This window comes from Cervus elaphus, chromosome 29 (genome assembly GCF_910594005.1).
Source record: "Cervus elaphus chromosome 29, mCerEla1.1, whole genome shotgun sequence".
Taxonomy (NCBI): Eukaryota; Metazoa; Chordata; class Mammalia; order Artiodactyla; family Cervidae; genus Cervus; species Cervus elaphus.
In genome coordinates, this window is record NC_057843.1 from 47,383,840 (window position 1) to 47,408,338 (window position 24,499).

The window sequence follows — 24,499 nt, forward strand, 5'->3', positions numbered from 1 at the left end:
TTCCAAGCCTCTAATCATGGTTTGCTCTTTCTGGTGACCAATTCTCATCCAAGAGCCCACCAAGAGTCACCTCATTAGAACACAAGACACTGCTATCACCCAGGGATAAATTCCAAGGGACTTAGGATCTCATGTCAGCACAAAGGTCAAATATTAGAACCAAAGATGCTCCTAGTACTTTTATCACTTAGGAATTACAAGGCTCTAGAGCTCTGTGCGAAGAACTGGAAGCAGAAGCAATATATAAATTTTCTATTATTTCAGACACACTTTTTTATTGTAAAAATAGTAGAACTAATGAAAACTGAATCCACAGCTTTGACAAGTCTTTATGCTAAAATAAAAACCCTGATAGGGAAGAAGGGAGTCCCTAAGATATTGAATGGAGATATATAGATAGATGTGCTCAGAATAAGGGCCCCCGGATTCCTCTGAACCCCTGGACCTGCAAGCATAGTCTACTTTGTATTCCTGAAGAACAGCAGCTTTCTCTTGCCTGAAGTAAAGTCGCTCAGTCGTGTCCAACTCTTTGCAACCCCATGGACTGTAGCCTACTAGGCTCCTCTGTCCATGGGATTTTCCAGGCAAGAGTTCTGGAGTGGATTGCCATTTCCTTCTCCAGGGGATCTTCCTGACCCAGGGATCAAACCCGGGTCTCCAGCGTTGCAGACAGATGCTTTACCATCTGAGCCACCGGGGAAGCCCTCTCTTGCCTGAAGACCATACCAAAACCTCAACTGAGATGAATGCCTTGGAGGATAACAGTTGTTCTCTTCAGGATCTGACCCCATTTCCCCCCCTTGTCATCTAGTCCTATAACAAGTCTCAACATGGGCCAACTAAGGAAGTATTTTCCTGCTAGAGGCAAAAAGGAATTATTTACCAAAGAAACCTTAGGACATGATTAATTATAGCAAAATAAATCAGAGGTGGGGTGGGAGAGAGTATTCCAGGAAGTTGATCTTGATAGCACTGGACTTGCTTGGGGGTTAGGGATGATGAAAGATAAGCTCCATAAAGGAGAATTGTCCAGTAGGGAGAATTCTCCCATGACTGAAAACTCCCTGGCAAGAGCACCTAGAAACGGTCCTAAAACACTGTTGGGATGGATGGTTACTGGAGGCTTGTGGGGACAAAAGGCTCACATTAAATTAAGTGCAAATGACAGAACTCCCTTGGCAGAGCTTTGAGGAAGGGATCGAAAGGCTCAGAGAAGTAAGCATGCTACAAAGGCTCTATTGTGTAACAGTTGAGTACCCACCAGATGGCTAAGTTCTTTGGAAGGGCCAGAGAATGCTCTCATCACCCAGCTTATGAGGAACATGCTAGTGAAGGAGGTACTGGCATGTCAGGAAGCTCAGTGGTGACTGCACCAGGATTGAGGACAGACAATAATTATTAGAGAACAGGGCTCCCTGTAGTCAGTGGGAATGATAGGATTCCTGAAGAGGAGAGGTGAAGAGGTCATAATCAACTACTAAGTCATCACTATGGTGATGACTAATATACCAAGATGTTGCTAAAGGAAAAATAGATGGACAGCTGACAAGAGCATGGCTTGATACACATAATTAAAAATTATTAAATTTGGATGAACAGAAGCCTGATTTCATCAGTCTTCATGGAATGCCACTTCCTCATCTGGGTTACTGTAGAGATTTCTGCCATATCATTTTACATATTTTGTATATAATTCACTATAATTTGAAATTTATATAATTTGAAATTAGCTAGCCCACTATGCACATTTCTAGTTTCTTTATACAGGCTAATGATTCTTACCATTACTCTTTTGCAACTTCTTTGTGTGAGTGCCACCCTCTTTTAACGCTTTAATAAAGCCTTTCCCAATGACCTCCATCTCTTGGTAGTCACTCCCTCCTCTATACAGCTGTATTGTTCATTTAACTTTTACTATATTTGATCTTGACTGGTTGTGGAAATTTTTATATATAAAGAAAAATCCATTTTTCAACCCAATGCTTAGACCCTTGCAAACAGGATTACTCTTAAACACCAGAACTTATTACAATGCTCTATGTTTAACTCAATTTTAATTAGGGGTTTCCAGGTGGTGCAGTGGTAAAGAATCCACCTGCCTGTGGAGGAGACTCAAGAGATGTGTTTGGCTGTGGGTAAGGAAGATCCCCTGGAGTAGGAAATGGCAACACACTCCAGTATTCTTGCCTGGAAAATTCTATGAACAGAGGGGCCTGGCAGGCTACAGTCAATGGGATTGCAAAGAGTCAGACATGACTGAGTATACACACACACATGTTTAACAAAATTTATTTGTTTGTTCAGTCACTCAGTTGTGTACAACTCTTAGTATTTTCCATTTAGCATTTTATTCGTTTCATATTTTGAACTAGAAATGGAGCTGTTTATCACTGCTTATAAGAATGCAAATATTACTACACTCATACATTTATTTTAGTTTCTTAACTGGCAGAATTACTTGAGATCCTGAAGATAAGCTTAAATAGGAGAATTAATTATGGAATGATTAACTTGGGTATACAGGTAGATTACATTCAGGTGTTTTTTTCTCCAAGCTGGAATTACAAATTTTCAACATCAGATGAGTCAAAGGAAATGAATAGCCATTGCAGAACCAGTATGTGGTCTTAGAACTTAGGCCCTTTAGTAAACTCTGTCATCTACTATTTCGTAATGATCAAAAAGCCATAATTGCTATCATAGTATCCTTCCATAAACTATCATGCCAAAATGGGAAATGTGACTAAGTGTTTAAAATTATCAAAATGTCTTGGCCCAGAGAAACTTGAAGAAGATACTGTGATTGCTCTATTGAATATCAAGAAATTTAAAAAATCAGTTTTAAAAATCAAGATACTATAATACTGGTTAAAAGAAAGATCAAAAGATAGAACAGGATAGAAATAATATCTATCTACCTATATACATACCCACACAAATGTACATATATGCACACATATATTTATATCTTATAATATCTCCTTTATATATGATAAATCTAACAGGGGAAATTAAAATGAAAGAAAGAATCAAAGTTAATATGGTGATAGCAAAAAAAATAGCTTTGGTTTTTTTGAATATTTTTTTCAAGGTAGTGATATCCTGGCATATAACTACAAACCTAAAAAGAGATCACTTACAGGATGATATAATCCTTTCAAAGATATACTTATCCTCAGTTTCTTGATTTAAATCAAACATTCTCCTACTTGACAAGAACCCTTGGTTTCTATTTTTGTTAGCATTTGCTGATCACTCTAAAGGCTTCACTGAATAGCCCTCACTTAACTGTTTTGTGCTGAAATGAAATACTTCGTTAAACTATGAAACCTATATCTCTTAATTTTCAATTCAAATAATGATGCTTTTTGTCTTTAATTTTATCTTTTTCACCCTAAGGATATTAGAGTAAACACACAAAGATGACAGCGTTTCTACTTTGACATCCATCTGCTTTGAATTCTCAACGTCCTGTACTATAATTATTTCTATAGCAACCAGCAAAGGAAGTGCCTTGACAGCTACAGACTCCAAAGAAAGACATGCTGTGACAGGCTTAGCACTTTCAGCCATTGGGCTTTGCATCTCCTTGAGTTTCTAGTATTAAACATTACAGCTTCAGAAACCCTTGTTGTCTTTCTCTCCTCCTTGGTTTCTAGTATCAGTAATATTTCTGCTTCTAAAGCATCATTGGCAACATTTTCTAACCTGCTTCTTTTTCTTTGGAGTTTTTCATTAGATCATTTATAAAACTTCCCTTGTTCCTTTTTTATGACAAAAAGGCTTCTGATAATAAAATGATAAACATTTTGCTTGTTCTGAATGGCAGCTCACAAACACAATCAGGAGAAACACAATCATAAATAATTTACTTGTTTTCTTTCAGCTTCTTAAGATCCCTTCTAATCTATTTTCCTTAAGGAATAAATTCTTGGGAAAATTGAATCATGTGTCTCAAAACACAGAAAGAAGTTCAGAGAACATCAAAGCAGTACTAAAAATGAATTCTTTCTCTAAAATAACTTCCTTTTCATTCTGAAAAAAATGCAAACTGGTAAAACAACCATTTCCAAAAGAAAACCTAAACTTGTATTATTTTAAAAGTCACTTTTATCTTGGAAAATCATCTTCCTTAGTGTGGTCTAGAGGCCATCTTCTTATTTTTATGGTCTAGTCTTTTGTTCGGTTGTTGTGACAAAGAAAATAAACCTTTTTCTAAGAAATGTCTATCTACCAGATATTTTGCTAAACTTTCTACACAAATTGTTCTCATATATAATCAAGTAGCAGCTATATGGAATGCTAGTTGTTATGTATATTTTACAGATGGAAAATTGAGGCACAGAAAGATTAAGAAACTTGGTAAAATTTATATAGCTAGTAAATAGCAATTCAAATTTGTTCTGCAGTAATTAGATTCCAGAATCTCTGGTGTGAATTCTTATAAAGATGAACTCTCTTCATCTTATCATTCTAAATACATCATCTTCACACCACATCCATGGATACAAAAAGTAAATGACATTGACACCATCTCTCTTTTAAAGACGAGAGAAATGACATAGTCAGTCCCCCCAAAACTTCTTTATGAATGGTAAAAAAAAAAAAAAAAATCAACTATACACCAGTTAAAATGGAAAGTTAAAAAAATGTTTAAAAAGTAAAAAGGCATGGTAAAAAATAAATAAATAAACAAACACCAACAAAAAAGTGTGTGTGTGAAATAAAGCTTTACTCCTCTGGCTTATTTCATTTTCTCATAATTTTTGAAATACACTTAAGACTAAACTATATTAAAATGAAAGTTCTATAGAGAAGAGGCTTGCACTTGGCTTGCTTATGGCATAGCTTTTCAGAGAATGGTGTTTAGGAAATAATTGACCCAGTTTAAGTTCATGTTCTTTCACATACAGACTGTGGGCAAGTTCTTTAACCAATGGAAGGCCTCTTGTAATGGAAGGAAAATACTGGCATTTGGTTTGCAGATGGTTTTAAGAATTATCTCTGGTAATACACGGTACAAAGTTTTTGTATAATGCTCTACAGTGTGAATGTGAGCAATAAATGTTACCTTTTATCTTTATTACTGAAGATGGGCTAAAGCAAAATGGGAAGGAAGAAAAAATATGAAAGCTGATTTTGGATGGAAAAGAGTCTTTCTTTGGAAAATGTTCATGTTCTACATATAAGACATATAGAAAATGCAGAGTGAGAAATAAATGGGTATGATTCAAAGTAGTTTAATTATATCTAGCTTTAAATCTTCACCTAACACCACTGCTTTACTCTGTAACCTGTAGATTTACTTTGTAATGACTAATTCTCTAAAACTTAATTATAAGCTTTATTTTTGTGAAAAATTCATTTTGTTTCTCTATTTCCAGTTTTAATCTAATGTTTTAAATTATAGCTTGAATAAAATAGTTTAATTAAAAGACCTTCATAACTCGATGTTTCATCACACTAGAGTTCAGGTGAAGTTATTTACTGGATATGTAAAGTTTTCTGTACATCCAATCCCATAAAGAAAACAGTAAAAAATAGAATAACCTCTATACTTGGAACTCCATCAATAATAAATGACCCACAAAGAGTCAATCCAAATTAGCTAACCTAGTGAGTACTTATGATTCACATTGTATACTCTGTGGTGAGCCAAGGTATTTATTTCTTAGTACTCCTATTAAGGACTCTGTCAGGACTCTGGCCAACAATTGGCTCGATGTTTGCATTTTATGTATGATGTAGTTTTTTCCTTGATTGACTCTTATGGCCCCACCCTGATGAACCAGTTGTAGCAAGCCTCCCTATTTGTACTCAGGATATGTTCTGCCTCTTGCTCATCAAAGCAGCTTTCGGTGTCCCTGACAGCTGAGGTAACTGTCCATAATCCAAATACTTTCAAGAGGTACCTTTCAGTCGATACTCCCTGTTTCCTCATAGGTCTTGTCATATTCTCAGAAAGAAGTAATGTCATCCTAGCATTAACTAAGTATCATGTGAAATAGTACAGAATATTTCCTAGAACATGTCTTAATTGCATTGCTCCTCTACCCAAAATTGTGCTGAAATATTAGCCAATCATCACGGTCTTAGCAGGAAAACATTTACTGATGACCCATCAAAAGTTTCTGAATCTTCTCTCATTTGAAAGTGATAAATTCATGGTAGATTAGTTGATCATTTTTCTTTCACAAATTTATTTCTCTAAGAAGAAATACAGGGTTTCCTAAACTTCGTTTCTTAAAAATCATTGCTATATTTTAAGCTCAAATCTGTAGAAAGTGTAAGGACTTTTTTTTTTTTTTTTTTTGGTGTGGGTTAGTCATCACCTTGATGATACTTCAAAAAAATCTAAGATGGGTACTTTGAGAATGATGAAAATCAAATCATTTATTTTTTGCTCTTCAACAATCAGGAAAGTCTTTAAGTTGGAATTTTTAATATTTTCCCCAATCATTCACATCATCAATGGAAGCAAAATACATCATAAAGCTTTCTACTCTGATTGCTATAGCTAGGACTTTCAAAACTATGTTGAATAATAGTGGTGAAAGTGGACACCCTTGTCTTCTTCCTGACCTTAGGGGGAATGCTTTCAGTTTTTCACCATTGAGAATAATGTTTGCTGTAGGCTTATATATAGCCTTTACCATGTTGAGGTAGGTTCCTTCTATGCCCATTTTCTGAAGGGTTTTAATCATAAATAGGTGCTGAATTTTGTCAAAGGCTTTTTCTGCATCTATTGAGATTATCATATGGTTTTTATCATTCAACTTGTTAATATGGTGTACCACATTGATTGATTTGCATATATTGAAGAATCCTTGCATTCCTGGAATAAACCCAACTCGATCATGGTGTATGAGCTTTTTGATGTGTTGCTGAATTCTGTTTGCTAAAATTTTGTTGAGGACTTTTGCATCTATGTTCATCAGTGATACTGGCCTGTAGTTTTCTTTTTTCATGTTGTCTTCATCTGGTTTTGGTATCAGGGTGATGGTGGCCTCATAGAATGAGTTTGGAAGTATTCCTTCCTCTGCAATTTTTGAAAGAGTTTTAGAAGGATAGTCATTAGCTCTTCTCTTAATGTTTGATAGAATTCTTCTCTGAAGCCATCTGGTCCTGGGCTTTCGTTTTTTGGGAGATTTTTGATCACAGCTTCAATTTCAGTGCTTGTGATTGGGTTGTTCATAATTTCTATCTCTTTCTGATTCAGTCTTGGAAGATTGAACTTCTCTAAGAATCTATCCATTTTTTCCAGGTTATCCATTTTATTGTCATATAGTTGTTCATAATAGTCTCTTATAATCTTTTGTATTTCTGCATTATCTGTTGTAACCTCTCCTTTTTCATTTCTAATTTTGTTGATTTGATTCTTCTCTCTTTTTTTCTTAATGAGTCTGGCTAAAGGCTTGTCAATTTTGTTTATCTTCTCAAATAACCAGCTTTTAGTTTTATTAATCTTTACTATTTATTGTTTCATTTCTCTTTCACTTATTTCTGCTCAGATCTTTGTGATTTCCTTTCTTCTACTAATTTTTTTCCCTTCTTTTTCCAGATGTTTTAGGTGTAAAGTTAGGTTGTCTATTTGATCTTTTTTGTTTCTTGAGGTAGGATTGTATTGCTATAAATTTCCCTCTTAGAGGTGCTTTTGCTGCATCCCATAGGTTTTGAGTTGTCATGTTTTCATTGTCATTTGTTTCTAGAAATGTTTTGATTTCCCTTTTGATTTCTTCAGCAACCTGTTGATTATTTAGAAACGTGATGTTTAATCTCCATGTGTTTGTGTTTCTTACACTTTTTTTCTTATAATTGATAAATAGTCTCATAGCATTGTGGTCAGAGAAGATGTTTGATATGATTTCAATTTTCTTACATTTGCTGAGGTTTGATTTGTGACCCAAGATGTGGTCTATCCTGGAGAATGTTCCATGTGCACTTAAGAAGAAGGTCTGCTCTTCTGCATTTGGATGGAATGTCCTGAAGATATCAATAAGATCCATCTCATCTAATGTATCATTCAAGACGTGTTTCCTTATTAATTTCTTATTTTGATCATCTGTCCATTAGTGTGAGTGGGGTGTTAAAGTTTACTACTATTATTGTCTTACTTTCAATATGTATTGACATGCTCCTATGTTGGATATTTACAATTGCTATGTCTTCCTCTTGGATTGATCCCTTGATCATTATGTAGTGTCTTTCCTTATCTCTTGTAATATTCTTTATCTAAGGTCTATTTTGTCTGATATGAGAATCCAGATCAGAAAAGAAGTAAAGCTCTCACTGTTTGCAGATGACATGATACTGTACATTGAAAAGCCTAAAGATAGTATCAGAAAATTACTAGAGCTAATCAGTGAATTTAGCAAGTTGCAGGATACAAAATCAATACACAGAGATCACTTGCATTTCTATATGCTAACAATGAAAAATCAGAAAGAGAAATTAAGGAATCAATCCCATTCACCATTGCAACAAAAAGAATTAAATATCTATGGATAAACTTACCCAAGGAGATGAAAGAACTGTACACAGAAAATTATAAGACACGAAGGAAAAAAAAATCAAAGATGACATAAACAGATAGAGAGATATTCCATGTTCCTAGATAGGAAGAATCAATATTGTGAAAATGGCTATACTACCAAATGCAATCTACAGATTCAACGTGATCCCTATCAAATTACCAAAGGCATTTTTCACAGAACTAGAACAAAAAATTTCACAATTCACATGGAAACACAAAAGATCCCGAATAGCCAAAGCAGTCTTGAGAAAGAAGAATGGAACTAGAGGAATCAACCTTCATGACTTCAGATTATACTGCAAAGCTACAGTCATAAAGACAGTATGGTACTGGCACAAAAGCAGAAATATAGACCAATGGAACAAGATAGAAAGCCAAGAAATAAACACATGCACCTATGGGTACCTTATTTTTGACAAAGGAGGCAAAAATATACAATGTGGCAAAGACAGCCTCTTCAATAAATGATGCTGGGAAAACTGGACAGCTACATGTAAAAGAATGAAATTAGAACACTTCCTAACACTATACACAAAGATAAACTCAAAATGGATTAAAGACCTAAATGTAAGACCAGAAACTATAAAAATCTTAGAGGAAGATATAGGCAGAACACTTGATGACCTAAATTAAAGCAAGATCCTCTATGACCCACCTCCTACAGTAATGGAAATAAAAGCAAAAGTAAGCAAGTGGGACCTGATTAAACTTAAAAGCTTTTGCACAGCAAAGGAAACTATAAGCAAGGTGAAAAGATAACACTCGGGATGGGAGAAAATAATAGCAAATGAAACAACTGATGAAGGATTAATTTCCAAAATATACAAGCAACTCATACAACTCAATGCCAGAAAAACAAACAACCCAATCAAAAAGTGGGGAAAAGACCTAAACAGACATTTCTCCAAAGAAGACATACTAACAATGGCTAACAATCACATGAAAATATGCTCAACATAGCTCATTATTAGAGAAATGCAAATCAAAACTGCAATGAGATATCATCTCACACAAGTCAGAATGCCCATCAGCAAAAAGTCTACAAACAATAAATGCTGGAGAGGGTGTGGAGAAAAGGGAACACCTTTGCACTATTGGTGGGAATGCAAATTGATACAGCCACTATGGGAGATGGTATGGAGATTTCTTAAAAAAAACTAGAAATAAAACTACCATATGACCCAGCAATCCCACTCTGAGGCATATACCCTGAGGAAACCAAAATTGAAAAAGACACGTGTATCCCATTGTTCACTGAAGCACTATTTACAATAGCTAGAACATGGAAGCAACCTAGATATCCATCGACAGATAAATGGATAAAGAATTTGTGGTACATATACACAATGGAATATTACTCATCCAAAGGAAGGAATGCATTTGTGTCAGTTCTGATGAGGTGGATGAACCTAGAACCTATTATATAGTGTGAAGTGAGTCAGAAAGAGAAAGATAAAGAGCATATTCTAACACATATATACCTAGAAGAATGGTACTGAAGAACTTATTTACAGGGCAGCAGTGGAGAAATAGACATAGAGAACAGACTTATGGACATGGGGAGAGGGGAGAAGAGGGTGAGATGTATGAAAAGAGTAATATGGAAGCTAACATTACCATATGTAAAATAGATAACCAATGGGAATTTGCTGTATGGCTCAGGAAACTCAAACAAGGGCTCTGTATCAACCTAGAGGGGTGGGGTGGGAAGAGAGATGGGAGGGAGGTTCAAAAGGGAGGAGATATATGTATACCTATGACTGATTCATGTTGAGGTTTGACAGAAAACAACAAAATTCTGTAAAGCAATTATCCTTCAATAAAAAAATAAAAAGAAAAAAATGAAAAGAAATACCCCCAAAAAAGAAACTTTATAAATTACTAGAAAGCTGAATGAAACATAAATTCCAATCCAAAATATCATCAGTTATTTAAATATATTGCACATACAAAGTGGCAGAGTATTTTGAAGTTTATTTTAGTTGGATTATTCTCCAATACCTGTGAAATCAAAGTAAATCATGATATCTATGCTTTTGATTTATATTATGCTTCTGTAGTTTTCTGGTTGGTTTGTTTTGAAGATGAAATAATGACATTGTGTATTACATTTGTTGTAATCAATAAAACGTATTCTTGACAGTTTTGTGGGGATTATAACTTATTTGAAATAAAAAATCAAAGAAAATTGTTTGGAGAGTCAGCTTATATATTTATTTCTAAGGAACTCTAAGAAAATTGGAACCCAAGTATTTCAATGATTTCATGACATAGGATCCAAGATATAATGAAAGAAAATTCCAACCTAAAAACTGAAAGGTAAGATGTAATTCAAGGATAAAAGAACTTCAGAGACAAAGTCAAAGAAAATCAAGAAAAACAGTGAAGTTCAAGAGCAATCAACGCAGAGAAAAGATTTTTAGTGGACAAAAACTAGGCATGTATGGTGCCTTTGCACTGCATTCTTTTCATTATAAAGACAAAGAATGAATCAAACCATCTCATTATTTCATCACTCAGCTTTGTCTCAAATGTCAAGTATGAAAAATTACTGAGAAGAACAAAAGTTTCAAAAAGGAAAAAAAAAAACTTTGAAGAGTATGAACATGCCATGAGTGCTAACTCCAGAAGAGCTGGTTTTTCAAGAATCATACAGGAAATTGAATAATGATGTAGTAGTTAGAAACATGAGTGTCCTTTTGAGGTTCCCCACCCTCCTAAAGAAGGGAAACAAAGTGGATGCCTGTAGGTCTATCAGTATTACATGGTAGGTGTATGTGTAGGTTTGTAGTCACTACAGCCCTCACATTCCAGTCTTATGTTTTTATTTTATTGTCAATCAAAAATTGTCTTTCTAAATTTTTGTCAGTCTTTAATTTAGAATTGTAGATAATTTTATGCCTCCAAATAGCTAAGTCAAATTGGGCATTGTGATCTGCACTATAAATCTAGATTCAAGTCCTGACTCCTCTATTAATTATTCACTTTAACTTAATCTCAATTTCAGTGCATTTCAGTTTTGAAATATGTGCAATATTACCTGCCCAATCTTTCTCACAATATAATTATGTGGATGAAATAAATATATGTGAAAAAAGTTTTGCAAGCCCTGAAGTGTAAAACCAATAGAAAATTCCACCCCTGATGGGTGTAGCAGCTGGGATTTCACTTCCATCTCTCTCACTTAAAAGACTTTATAGTTACATGATTGAAAAGAAAGCTCTAGGCACTTTTTTAATATCCCTGCCCACATGATGGCTTTGTCAAGAATCAAGCACAGTCAGAAGATAAGATTCTAGATGCTCAATCATACACTTCATTTGAACAGTAACATGATTCTTGGCATGAAGACAACTTTAAAATACATACTCAAACATAAGCAACATAATATATATGCCTAGCTATAAGTATTTTAAATATTCCACTTAAACCAACAAAGTGGTTTGAAGCACCTTATCTGAGCTGTCTTATAAATATGGTGAATTATTTATGTTTCTGGTTTTAGTAAGTACCATTCTAATGTATTTTCTAGGTAAAATGAATAATTTAAACTGAATAATGACCAAAAGTAAATGTACCTTTCTGAATCAACATTTGCCTTATTAGTCTTGGTGAAAACTAAGTATCTATGCAAGAATGAGGGCAAGATGAATATAACATGATAACTACAGTTCCCTCTGAGCCAGATCCTATAGCAGAGTCCACTATTCCAATGTGTTCAAACTTTTTCCAAAGGAAACGCTGTCCATTATCATTGTCAAAAATACAGAGAAAATTGAAGTTAACTGCTATCTAGGAACCCAGACATTGAGTAAGTGTTAAACACACACACAAACACAGATGCCCACACATGCAGACACACTTACACATTTGTGTTACAGCAGAATGGAACCAATTCAGTGTTGTAAAACTTAAATGATAAAGCATTGTGATAGGGATGTAAAGCATTTCTACTGGGGCTATGAAACACCTCTCCACTCTCCTTGGTTTCCATTTGAGGCAAATGGAAAATTCAAGCTTGTCTCAGGAATATCAGTAGTGCCTGAGAGTGTCCTATAGATTGGTTTCTGTTGAGCCTCAGTCTTAAACCACTAGGATTCAGCTAGTCAACCATAAATAAACACAATGGTACCATTACTCTGCCACCTGCCCACCTAGGGACAAAGCCATGTAAAGTTTTACGTTTCAAAGTTCAGAATCATGGGTAGATAAATCCTGTTGATTGGTCAGAGATGTACTTAATATCAGCAATAGCCAGAGTATTAAAGAAATGAGTCTTAATTCAGGTTTACCATGATGGACTGAATTCCCTCCTTACTTATTCAGTTTCAGACAACTCTACACTGGTACTGTGTAAAGGATTTATTTACTCAGGAACTTAAAGTCGGGGGAGTATTAACAGAGCTTCTTTCATCCTTAATTCTCTCAGTGAGCTTCACCCTTAGAATGTTCCTCTCCATCCTCCTTTACCTTCCAGTTCTGTTTTTAAAAATTATACACAAATAATATTTTTTTTCCTTACTTAGATATCCTTCTAAATCCCATTCTATTTGCTCCAAATTTTGTTAGTTAATGATGAGTCTACAATGGGTTATTGGGGAAGAAAGCCATTCTTCATTACTATCATCATGTCATTAACAGTAAACAAAAATTCATTTTAAAATGAAGGGAGAAAAAAGAATGTTAGAAAATAGAAACTGACACTAGAATTGACCTCAGAGATAAAAACTGTCCATATCTGTTACTCAGTCACAGCACCTGTGTTGTATTATTTAACAGTAAGTATGGGTTCACCTTCATTCTGTTCAAGCAGGGCTAGTAGATTTCCTTTGAGCTCAAAAGATTAACAGCTTTCCAATCACAGAAAGTCAAACAGATTGTTCTGTTTGATACCTTATTATTAAAGAATTCCTAAGACAAATGAGCTCTTTCTAATATAGAGATATCTTATCATTCACTATTCCTTTAACAAGAACTTATTAAGTGCGTGTTGTAGTCCAGGCACTGTGCTGAGGAGTGGAACTAATAAGAAATAAATCAGGGAACTTATAATCTGTTAGGGAAGATAGATATAAAACACACAATTACACAGAAAACCACACAAGTAATTGTATATTCATACCAAATTCTTTAAAAAGGAATTCAGTTCCATCTTCCTCTTAAGTCATAGTTTGATTTTTCTCATTTTTCCTCCTAATTCTGAATGGGAACATGTGAATAACAATTGGAACAACTACTGCGAACTATGCTGTTTGTGGTAGGCAGGAACGTCATTTGTAGTCTTAAACAAAGTTCAAATATTGTCACAATTCACTTTTCTTTTAGAAGAAAAAAAAAAAGAAATCCTGTGAGCCTCACCTCACTTTTATCAACAGAAAAATAATTTCTAACTGTATCTTTTTAAGGTTTAAATTAAAGAAGCTTTGAAAAGTCTGTTGGCTCTCTAAAGAAGTTTCTAAGACTAAGGAACTATTAAGTACTAATATAAACAAGAGTATGATTGTTTACTCAAAGGAATGAACTAGAAAGTTAAGGAGTACATACTGTAGGTTTCAGCTGCACTTTAAAGAATGCAAAGATTTATGGGGGAAAAGGGGAGTGTCTTTACTGGAAACAGAATGAGCAATTGTGCACAAGCCGGAACAGAGATTATTTGTATTAAATGGTAGAGAAATTGGTCTGGTTTGGCCGAGGATACATGTGAAGCTGAGGACGGAATGGGAGAGGAAGAGGCAACCTTCAGGGTTTTAGTTCTTGACTGAAGAACAGAAGGGAAAAATAAAATAAAACAAGCAAAAATAATATTTAACCATTGCATTATCTTCACTTTTTTAGGTCTTTTAGACATTAAACCAAGAGATGAAACTCTTATATTTTTACTTTATAAAACATGTTCTGCCTTTTCCCCCAGAAAAGATACTGAAGGAAAGAGTTTCTTCCTGAGACTGCAAAATAAGATTTTATCTGAAGGACAGTTACAGAGCCAGGGCAACAACAGGCTTTTAATGAACATGGCAGTTACTTCAACGGGTCAATTAAAAATAGAAATTGTTCTATTATTTTACTTCATATATATATGTATATATACACACACACATATATGTATATTCTTAGCACTGACAGAATATATATAATATATACACACATATACATTTTCTTCCGCAGAGAGATTTCTACCTGAAATCCTCATTTTCCTTTATAATAGTACAATTATAATCTATGAATATATATGATAGTGGTTCATTACCTTTGGGCATCAAAAAAGTAAAATGAAAAGATCAACCATTAGGAGAAAAATAAGACTAAAAATGACAGATGTTGGTTAACGCTCTCAATAATAACTAAAATAATATTATATCATTTTTATATCATATATATAATATATATAAAATAAAGAAAAGCAAGATAGCAATCTTTATAAAATGGTTGCTTTTTTTTTTATAAAGGAAAAACATCTTTATTTCTTGAAACAAAACAAATGCTTTTATTTTAGATTTTGCTTTTCTTTTAAAGGAAACTTAAATATTATAACCCAGATTAGTGGCTCAGTGGTAAAGAATCCACCTCCCAAGCAGGAGACTTGGGTTCAATCCACGGGTTGGCAAGGTCCCCTGGAGAAGGAAATGGCAACCTACTCCAGTATTCTTGCCTGAAAAAAATCCCATGGACAGAGGAGCCTGGTGGGCTACAGTCCCTAGGTAAAAGAGGTGCAAAGAAAAAAAAAAAAAAAAAAAAGAGGTGCAAAGAGGTGAACATGACTGAATGAGTGAGCACACATACATGAGAAAGTATATGGCAGTCAACCATGATCAAAATGAGAGAATTCCATAATGGACTCTGCAAATAGTGATGTACCATATAAGGCTTGTGACCAGAGTAACAGAAATGAAAGAACAACAAAAAGGGCATGTTGGCAGGTATACATTGATACGGCCTATATTTTCCTCACCTTCACAATAGTTCACTACAATAAAGAATAAATGAAATGAGGTTTTACGACAATTGTAAAAAGAAAATAGGCCTTATTTGTTCGTGGCACTGATCACAAACTTATAACGTATTTGTAGAAATATCAAATGCTTAAAGAATTAAACAAATAACTTTAATGCTATTTATACTGAAAGTAGGATTTGATTTTTTTGTACAAAAATGTACAAAAATTTTACTTACATTTAAAAGTTCCTATTATCCATAAATCACTATATAGACTATAGAAGACGTTTATCCAGCTATACCAAGGGGAAAAATAAAGGCAATACATTTTAGGCTAAAAGTTAAGTATTTTAAAACTTTCCAGACAATAAAAGTGGAGACACTGAGGAAAACAGTGGATTTCCTCCCTGAAAGAATGCTATGGACATTTATTGCTTTGTCTGAGAAACATTCTTACTGATGCTAAGATTAACCCTGCCTTCTTTTGGGTAAAATCAACCAATTGGTTCTAGGTAGGTCTTTCAGCCACAGTAAATTAACTCTCTGACCACTGTAGTTGGCTTCAGAAATAAGTGACTGATCCAAAGTATGCCAATAGCCACCCTTCCAGTAATTTTCCCCAACACTGAGACAGAAGCAATGCTTCTTTGATAGACAAGTGATGAGAAGTGTGAAGGACAAGAATGTTGTCTGTCAAGTTTCCCACCATTAGGAGAAAAGCTGGTCTGATTAATGCAGAGATAAGAGAGAAAAAAGAAACTTCAAACAACTTGCAAATTTCTAGTTCTAAGAGTCTGAGGGCTAGATCTGTTCTTGAGAAACCTAATCCTCTCCTCTTCTATTTTCCCCATTCTGACTGAGCTTGTTGTAGTTTAGTGTTTGCACTAGCAAACCTGACTTATCCAGGGGACTTATATGTAACAGCACAAATCAACAATACCACAGATACTACTTATATGAAAGAGACATTAATTTACTTATAAAAAGACAACAAACTAGTTGAAAAGCTTTCTTTACTTCTAATGCTATTTTCCCCTGGCGAGTTGCTGAGGTTTCCACAGTGCTTACCTTGTCAAGATCTTCCCTCTGTGTCTTGAACCTGCTTCTCCCCTCTTCCTCAGTAAAGCCTCCTCACTTTTACCCAGAGAGCTTCCCAGGTGGTGCTAGTGGTAAAGAACCTGCTTGCAGTGCAGGAGACGCAAGAGATGTGGGTTTGATCCCTGGGTCAGGAAGATCCCCTGGAGAAGCAAACGACAACCCACTCCAGTACTCTTGCCTGGGAAATCCTATGGACAGAGGAGCCTGGTGGGCTACAGTCCATGGGGTTGCAAAGAGTCGGACACAACTCCTGCCTTTTTCAAAGTTCTCTTTTGTCATAACTCTTTCTGATCCCTTCTATGGAGGGGTAGATGTGATTTCTTCACAGTGTGTCCACAGAGGGCAGAGAATTGAATTTAGATGCTTTCAAAGCTTTAATTTTCATTGCCTTATGTTATCAATGTACTCTAGCTTTTTTTAAAAAATCAAAGATACTGGCTATGTTTATAAGAGACCAACCTAAATTATCAGACAACCTTCCAAACATGATCTGTTGCCTGCAGTTACCTCATAAGGCAAAAGTGCAGTTTCAAAGTCTCCACTATTAATGAGTAGACTATTTAAAAATTCTATAGAGACAGAAAGTGTAAGTTTTCTTTTTGGAGTAGGTTCTCTGACATAATACAACGAGTGTCATTAAAATGTCAGTTTTGTAAGGATGGTAGATTTTGGCTTGTGTTTCACCAAGCCCCAGTGCTTGGAAAAGGACCTAGTACAAGAGATTGCTAACATCTGTTGGAAGGCTCACACATAGTGACTATAGGGCTGACTCATTCTGCTAAGTAATTGAATAAATGTTTGATTGTTAGTGTGTGTGCCCCTACAATGTGGAAAACCCTGTGGACAATTTGAGGCTGAATAAGAATGCATCCTGAAGAAACTTGATCTAGTAGGTGAGAGAAACAATACAAAAATAGGTACACTAGGGGCTCGCCTGGTGGCTCGGAGGTAAAGAATCTGCCTGACAACGCAGGTGAAATGGGTTCAATCCCTGGTGTAGGCGGATCCCACGTGCCACAAAGCAACTAAGTCTGTGTACCACAACCACTGAGCTTGTGCTCTAGAGCCAGGCTCCACAACAAGAAAAGCCCATGCTCTGAAACTAGAGAGTCATCTCCACTGACCACGATGGAGAAAAGCCCAAGAAGCAATGAAGACCCTGCACAGCCAAAAATCCATAAATAAATAAATAAAATTATTTTTAAAAATAGGTATACTAAGCATTCAATTAAAATGATTCTGTATTCAAGGTCCAACAAATGTGCTGTTTGCTTTCCTGAGAAGCAGCACTCCTTTCTGTAGAGATTTGAACTTATGCTGTAGAGGATTAGCTTTTGAGCTGTGTCTAAAAATACGAATAGAATTTCCACAGAGAGAAGCTCAAAGGCAGAGAATGCCTTGCGCTAGAAATCAGTCTTACAGTCTTTCCTGAGCTTTCATGAGACCAACAGAAATAAAGAATGGTATGTTTCAGTAGCTGAAATAACTTTACATAAATTATTAAGCACTGCAGCATCTTCAAGACATAAGTATTTTAAGCACACCCGAGTGCCCTCCCATGGGCCAAGGGTGGGGGCGGGGAGGAGGTGGGAGGGGGGAGAGTGACTTTTCTACCATTTTCCCTTAAAGTGAAATGAATAACTTGGAAAAAAAAAAAAAAAGCTTCTGTGTTTATTTTTAAGAGCTTATGTTTCAGTTTCCAGCATGGGTCACATTAAACTCAAACTGCCTATGAAAGAAAAATACTGGTATTTCAAGAAAAGGCATGGTATTATCTTTTACTTAAGTTCTGACAGGACCACGCCATTCCCTGCGAATCTCCCTCCCCCTCTCCCCCACCCTAGAGCAAATTTTAAAGCCATGATTCATCAAACCGCAGTTAGACATTCTGAACTTTGGTGACTCCTTCTGCAAAACCGGTTTGTTCACAAAATGGATTCTGCCTTACTTTTTCTCAAAAAGTCTCCTGTATAGTAGTGACAGTCGTGATACAATAGTTCTCTTCAATGCAGTACTAGTTTTCACAAAAGTCCATCTATAGAGTTTTAAAAAAATATCTCATAGTGATATTAAACTTAGTATACTCAAGCTACATAGAAATGTAACTTAGATGTTTTCGTTTAAAGGAAGTTTAGGAGACTACATTTTAAGAAGTCTGAGAGGCAGTTCTTCTGATCTGCATTTCATTTCCATATTGCAAATATCAAATGCTACAAAGAAGATATTTGCCTAACCCATCATTTCTAATCCCAGTGAGTTTTTTGTACTCTCTCTTTACTCAACTAAGCCTTTATTCTCTTTACACTTAGGGTAGTTTAAGCAAATTTACCTGTGTCCACAGTAAATATGCCTCAGCTCCAGGCAGCTGACTTCTTGTTCACGCAGATGGAAATTAGACTGAAATGTGCATATTGCAAGCACCAGCCACTGCCTCTTAAAAATGCAAAACCTTAACCAGGCAAAGGGATATAGTTTCAAATAGAAAGAAGAGCTGTTGTTGAAGCCTCAGGATCTTTAATTCTCTGGATTGCTCACTATAAACTCATTAGCTGAATTTAAATTTCTTGGGGTTCTTCTGAACCTGGCTAACACACATGGAATTTAGAATTGTTTCCTTTTCACACTTTGCTTATTTTTAGTCTCTCCAAAAGACTCCTGGTTATGTAGCAGATTTAGGGAAAATGTTAGAATTTGCATGTTTGGCTTTGAGCTTAAAGATGATCTTGGTTATAAAAAGTGTGCAACTTTTCTCCTCTTTTTGGTCTTATATTTTGATACTTATTTTATGACAGTTTTCATGACCTTCCATAATATGAATGTACAAAAACTATAAAATATATAAAAATTAAAAGAATAATTTTTATATACTAGCTAGCTATACAGGAGTCATATCAACAATTTTTTACAATTATGGCATTGAAAGACATTTTGAATCATTCAGTTATTAAAATCAGTCTGAAATCCCATGCCATTCTTTTGCATGTTGAAAAAATATGGTATGTTGTTGCAAAACTCTTTACTCTGAAATTACAGTAACATATGTTTTGCAATAAGAAAGTAAAGTTGCTTCAGGACCTTGTCAAAGTCAGATAAGCAGATAACCACATACTTTAGTCAAAATAGCTTTTAAATTCTTCATAATAATCAATATTTAGGGTACCAGGAGACAATGATCAGTCAAAAGCTTATTCTAATGTCCACCACTTCCTTATCTGAAATGGTGCAAACAAAATTTGTTTTTTACTCTCTGTTGGTGAAATAAATTTCTTTTTCAACGCTAGTAGTTCAGGACTTGCACTTTCTTGAGGGTGCATGCCAAGGAGCTTGTTGTAATCTTTAGCTACGGTTCTACAGGGATGATAAGGCATCCCTCATCTTCATGGGGGAGGCATTGGGACCCATCCACTGCCTCGCCAACAACCATAGGAACATCTACTCCCAATTCTGCTACATCATTTAGATCAGGTCAACAGAGAGGAGTAAGCAGGAGGAAAGTAGGAATACCTTTTGGACAAGGAGAAATTTCTCACACAAATCCATGGTTTGGCCATTTGAATTTGCATCTCTGAATATTCACATTTCCCCCTCATTTCTATTGCTGTTTAGGTTGCTTGAATTTTTTTTTTCTCAACAGTTTATAAAAGCTCCTGCTGTAGTATACATATCAGCCTTTTCTTAATATATGAAAATAAGATTTGAACTTTTAGTGAGAATCTGATTTTATTTATATTTTTCCACATGTACTTTTGTGTGTATTAAAATCTCTGTCTCTCTTAATCATACTAGACTTCCATGCATGGATAAGTGTTTCCTAGCCCAAAGATTATGTGTGTTATTTACATATTTGTGCATGCATTCTCAGTCACTCAGTCGTGTCTAACTCTGCGATCCCATGGACTGTAGCCTGCCAGACTCCTCTGCCCGCGGGTTTCTCCCAGCAAGAATACTGAAGTGAGTTGCCATTTTCTCCTCCAGGGGATCTTTCTGACCCAGGGATTGAACCCACATCTCCTAAGTCTCCTGCCTTGCAGGTATATTCTTTACCACTGAGACATCAGGGAAGCCCATTTATATATTTGCTTCCATTTAAATCTTAGGTCTATCTGAAAATATTTTTAATATGATATAAAATGGGGATCCAGTTTTCTAGTTGTTCCTATTTAAAGAATTGTTTTAAATTACTTATTTAATCCATTGAATTCAAATAGAAGTTGAAAATAGCATTATTATTTAATTAAAAGGTGTGAATCTATTGTTATATAGTCAACCGGTTTTTTTTAAATTAATAAATTTAGTTTTTAGAGCAGTTTAAGAGTTCCTGAAAAACGGAATAGAAAATACAGAGAGTTCCCATAAAGCCCTCCTCCCCTGACCTCAGTTTCCTCTATTATTTATTCTTGCATTGGTGTGGTACATTTGTTATAACTGGGGAACATCTATTGATGTATTATTATTAGCTAATACAAGAATTTACAGTAGGGTTCACTCTTGATGTTGTACAGTTCTATGGATTTTGCCAAATACAAAATATCATACATATAACATTATGATAGTATAGAAAAAAGTCCCTGTCCTAAAAATCCCCTGTACTCCACCTACCTATTCTCTTACCCTTCTCCCAGACTTGTGGCAACCATTGATATTTTTGCAGTGTCTGGAGATCGCTTTTTCCAAAATGTCATATAGTTAATATCATACAGTATATAACCTTTTCCTACTGCCTTATTTCACTTAGCAATACACAGTTAAGATTCTTCCATGACATTTCCTAGTTTGATAACATATTTCTCTTTATTGTTGAGTAAAATTCCATTGTGTGTGTGTATGTGTGTGTATGCTTAGTCGCTCAGTCATGTCTGACTCTTTGAGGCCCCATGAACTGTGGCTCATGAACTATAGCCTGCCAGGCTCCTCTGCCCATGGAATATTCCAGGCAAGAATACTGGAGTGGGGTGCCATTTCCCATTCCAGGGGACCTTCCCAACCCAGGGATGGAACCTGCATCTCTTGCATCTCCTGCATTGGAAGGTGGATTCTTTACCAGTAGCATGATCTGAGAATTCCTCTCTGGATGTATAATGGTTCATCCACTCACTGATTAAAGGTTGCCACCAAATTTTGGCAATTATGAATAAAGTTGCTATAATCACTTGTGTGCAGATTTTTGTGATAAAATCATTTTCTTAACTCATTAAAGTATCTAGGCATACAGTCACTGGACTGTATCCTAACACTATGTTTAACTTTTTAAGAAACTGTCAGGCTATCTTCCAAAGGGTAGTCGCATTTTGTATTCCTTACCAGCAATTAACAAGTGTTCTTGCCAATTGGAGTTTTGAATAAATATTTATTACTCAAACTAATATCATCATGAAATTAGTTTATATATATATGTATTTTTCTCATCACAAAGTTTTGCTGCAAGTTGGTTGACATAAAGGAAGAAATCATTATGATAGCACAAATTACTAAAGCTTATAAAAGAATTTGTGTACAAAATGTATGGTAATTAAGCTAGCATTAGGAAATCTGAAATTTCACAACATTGGATTTAAATAGATGCTTTGCTCTCCTTGAACCTGGAAAGCAGGTTTTGACCTCTTGACCTTAACACAGATCTTAATTTTTCTCCCTACAAATTTCTTGATAATTTATTGAAATAAAAGTAGTTACAGTAGCCAATGTGACCATTTTATTCTCTCTCCTTTTTAAAATTATATAGAGAGGAATGGTGAGAGCATATTCAAGGATAAAAAAGACTTGTGAAACATTTTCTAATCCTAGCCAGATCCTGTTAGCAGGAGTGTAAGAACTGACTCACTGAATTATTCACTGACTTTTCCTAAGTCACATAATAATAGATATTAAGCCTCCATTGAATTTGAATTTCTATTTTATCTATGACTTATCACCCACAAAGGAAAACATAGAGGAGCAGAGATATAAGATCTTAGCACAATTATGTTATTACCTCTTTTTGTTTGACAGCGATTGGAATTACAATGTGAACACAGGAGAGATAAAATATTTCTTAGAGTTATAATTGGATTCACTTTTACCTCAAAATTCACACTCTGAGACTAGCAGTAAATTTAACCTGAGAGTGTTTTCAGCACTTTCTCTCTTATCCCTGCATCACACGGGAATACAAGGTTTTGGAAAACCTAGTGAAATGAGAAAGGGTACCACATCGTTCTTAACTTCAATGATCTCATTTGCTGATGACCATTTCAATAATGGGCACCTTCAGTAAGGCCCTGAGACCATGGCATTGGTGCTGACTTCTTTCATGTCCCATGGAGTCAGCCCCTTCTGTGACCATGCTAGCCCCTTCTGTGACCATAGACGCATCTGAGAGGATTCAGGCACACTCTATGATCTAGAAAACCCAAAGCTCTTGTGTTCCTTCCAGGACTGATAATTGCAACCACCTCTTTAGGTCAGACCAACTACTTTGTGCATGTGGTATGTGTAAGTGTGTGCATGTGTGTATAAGTAAATTTATTTCAATTTAAAGTATTTTTCAAAAAATTAAAATAGATAAACCCCAATTTGTGAACATTGTATAAAGAATTTGAATATATAAGTAACTCCTACAAATCAGTAAGAAATAGGCAGATGACACTTTAAAAAAAAAGGACCAAAAACTAGAACTAGAATCTAAGAAAGAATACATCCAATAATCAACAGATATATAAAAGAGTGTTAAACTTCATTAGTCACTGAAGAAAGCTAAATTAAAAACCTAAGGTAATACCACTCACAACAACAGAATTGTTAAAATGGAAAAGACAATAGCAAATATTGACAGGGATAAGGAAAGACTGGATTTCTCATTACTGCTGTTTGCAAGTGTAACTTGGTACAACTTTGGAAAACTATGTGGCAGTATTGATTAAAGTAGAATGCATGCAAACACATGACCTAGCAAAAGAACCAGAAGGTGCGTATAAGGATGTTGGTTGTATCACAGTTTGTAATACCCAGAAATTAGAAACATTCCAATATTTGATTAGAGAAAAATGGATAAATAAGTAGTGAAATGTTTTTATAAAGGAATACCATACTCTCTTAAGTCTCCTGCATTGGTAAAGAACCCACCTGTCAATGCAGAAGACTTAAGAGAGAAGTTGCTAAAGAACTCAACCTTGACCATTCTACAGTCATTTGGCACTTGTAGCAAAACGGAAAGATAAAAAAGCTCAATAAGTGGGTGCCTCATGAGCTGACTGCAAATCAAAAAAATTGTCATTTTGATGTGTTGTCTTATCTTCAGTTCAGTTCAGTCACTCAGTCATGTCTGACTCTTTGCGACCCCATGGACTGCAGCACACACCAGGCTTCCCTGTTCATCACCAACTGCCGGAGCTTACCCAAACTCATGTCCAACGAGTTGGTGGTGCCATCCAACCATCTCATCCTCTGTCATCCCTTTCTCCTCTTGCTTTCAGTCTTTCCCAGCATCAGGGTCTTTTCAAATGAGTCAATTATATAGCATCAGGTGGCCAAAGTATTGGAGTTTCAGCTTCAGCATCAGTCCTGCCAATGAATATTCAGGACTGATTTCCTTTAGGATGAACTGGTTGGATCTCCTTGCAGTCCAAGGGACTCTCAAGAGTCTTCTCCAACACCACAGTTCAAAAGCATCAATTCTTCAATGCTCAGCTTTCTTTAGAGTCCAACTCTCACATCCATACATGACTACTGGAAAAACCATAGCCTTGACTAGACGGACCTTTGTTGGCAAAGTAATGTCTCTACTTTTAAATGTGCTGTCTAGGTTGGTCATAACTTTCCTTCCAAGGAGTAAGCGTCTTTTAATTTCATGGCTACAGTCACCATCTGCAGTGATTTTGGAGCCCCAAAAAAGAGTCTGTCACTGTTTGTATTGTTTCCTCATCTATTTACCATGAAGTTATGGAACCGGATGTCTTC

At 35.4% G+C, this 24,499-nt stretch overlaps 1 protein-coding gene and 2 long non-coding RNA genes across 5 annotated transcripts in view; 1 reads left to right on the forward strand and 2 right to left on the reverse strand.

Annotated features, from left to right (window-relative positions):
* LOC122686325 overlaps nt 1-18,962 on the reverse strand; it is a 60,872-nt gene extending 41,910 nt beyond the window's left edge. For 2 of the 3 annotated variants that reach the window (XR_006338704.1, XR_006338702.1), the window contains exon 1: nt 18,894-18,962. This is a non-coding gene — a long non-coding RNA (uncharacterized LOC122686325). Of the gene's footprint in view, nt 1-16,534; nt 16,669-18,893 lie in introns of those variants that run through there. The other variant, XR_006338705.1, reaches the window with a different exon arrangement.
* The window catches only part of LOC122686324 (60S ribosomal protein L7-like), a 675,506-nt gene that overhangs the window by 391,227 nt on the left and 259,780 nt on the right, over nt 1-24,499 (reverse strand). The gene's annotated exons all lie outside the window — the stretch shown is intronic.
* On the forward strand, nt 1,880-23,819 carry LOC122686326. The gene is made up of 3 exons (XR_006338706.1): nt 1,880-1,893; nt 7,909-7,913; nt 23,690-23,819. It is a non-coding gene; the product is annotated as an uncharacterized LOC122686326 (long non-coding RNA).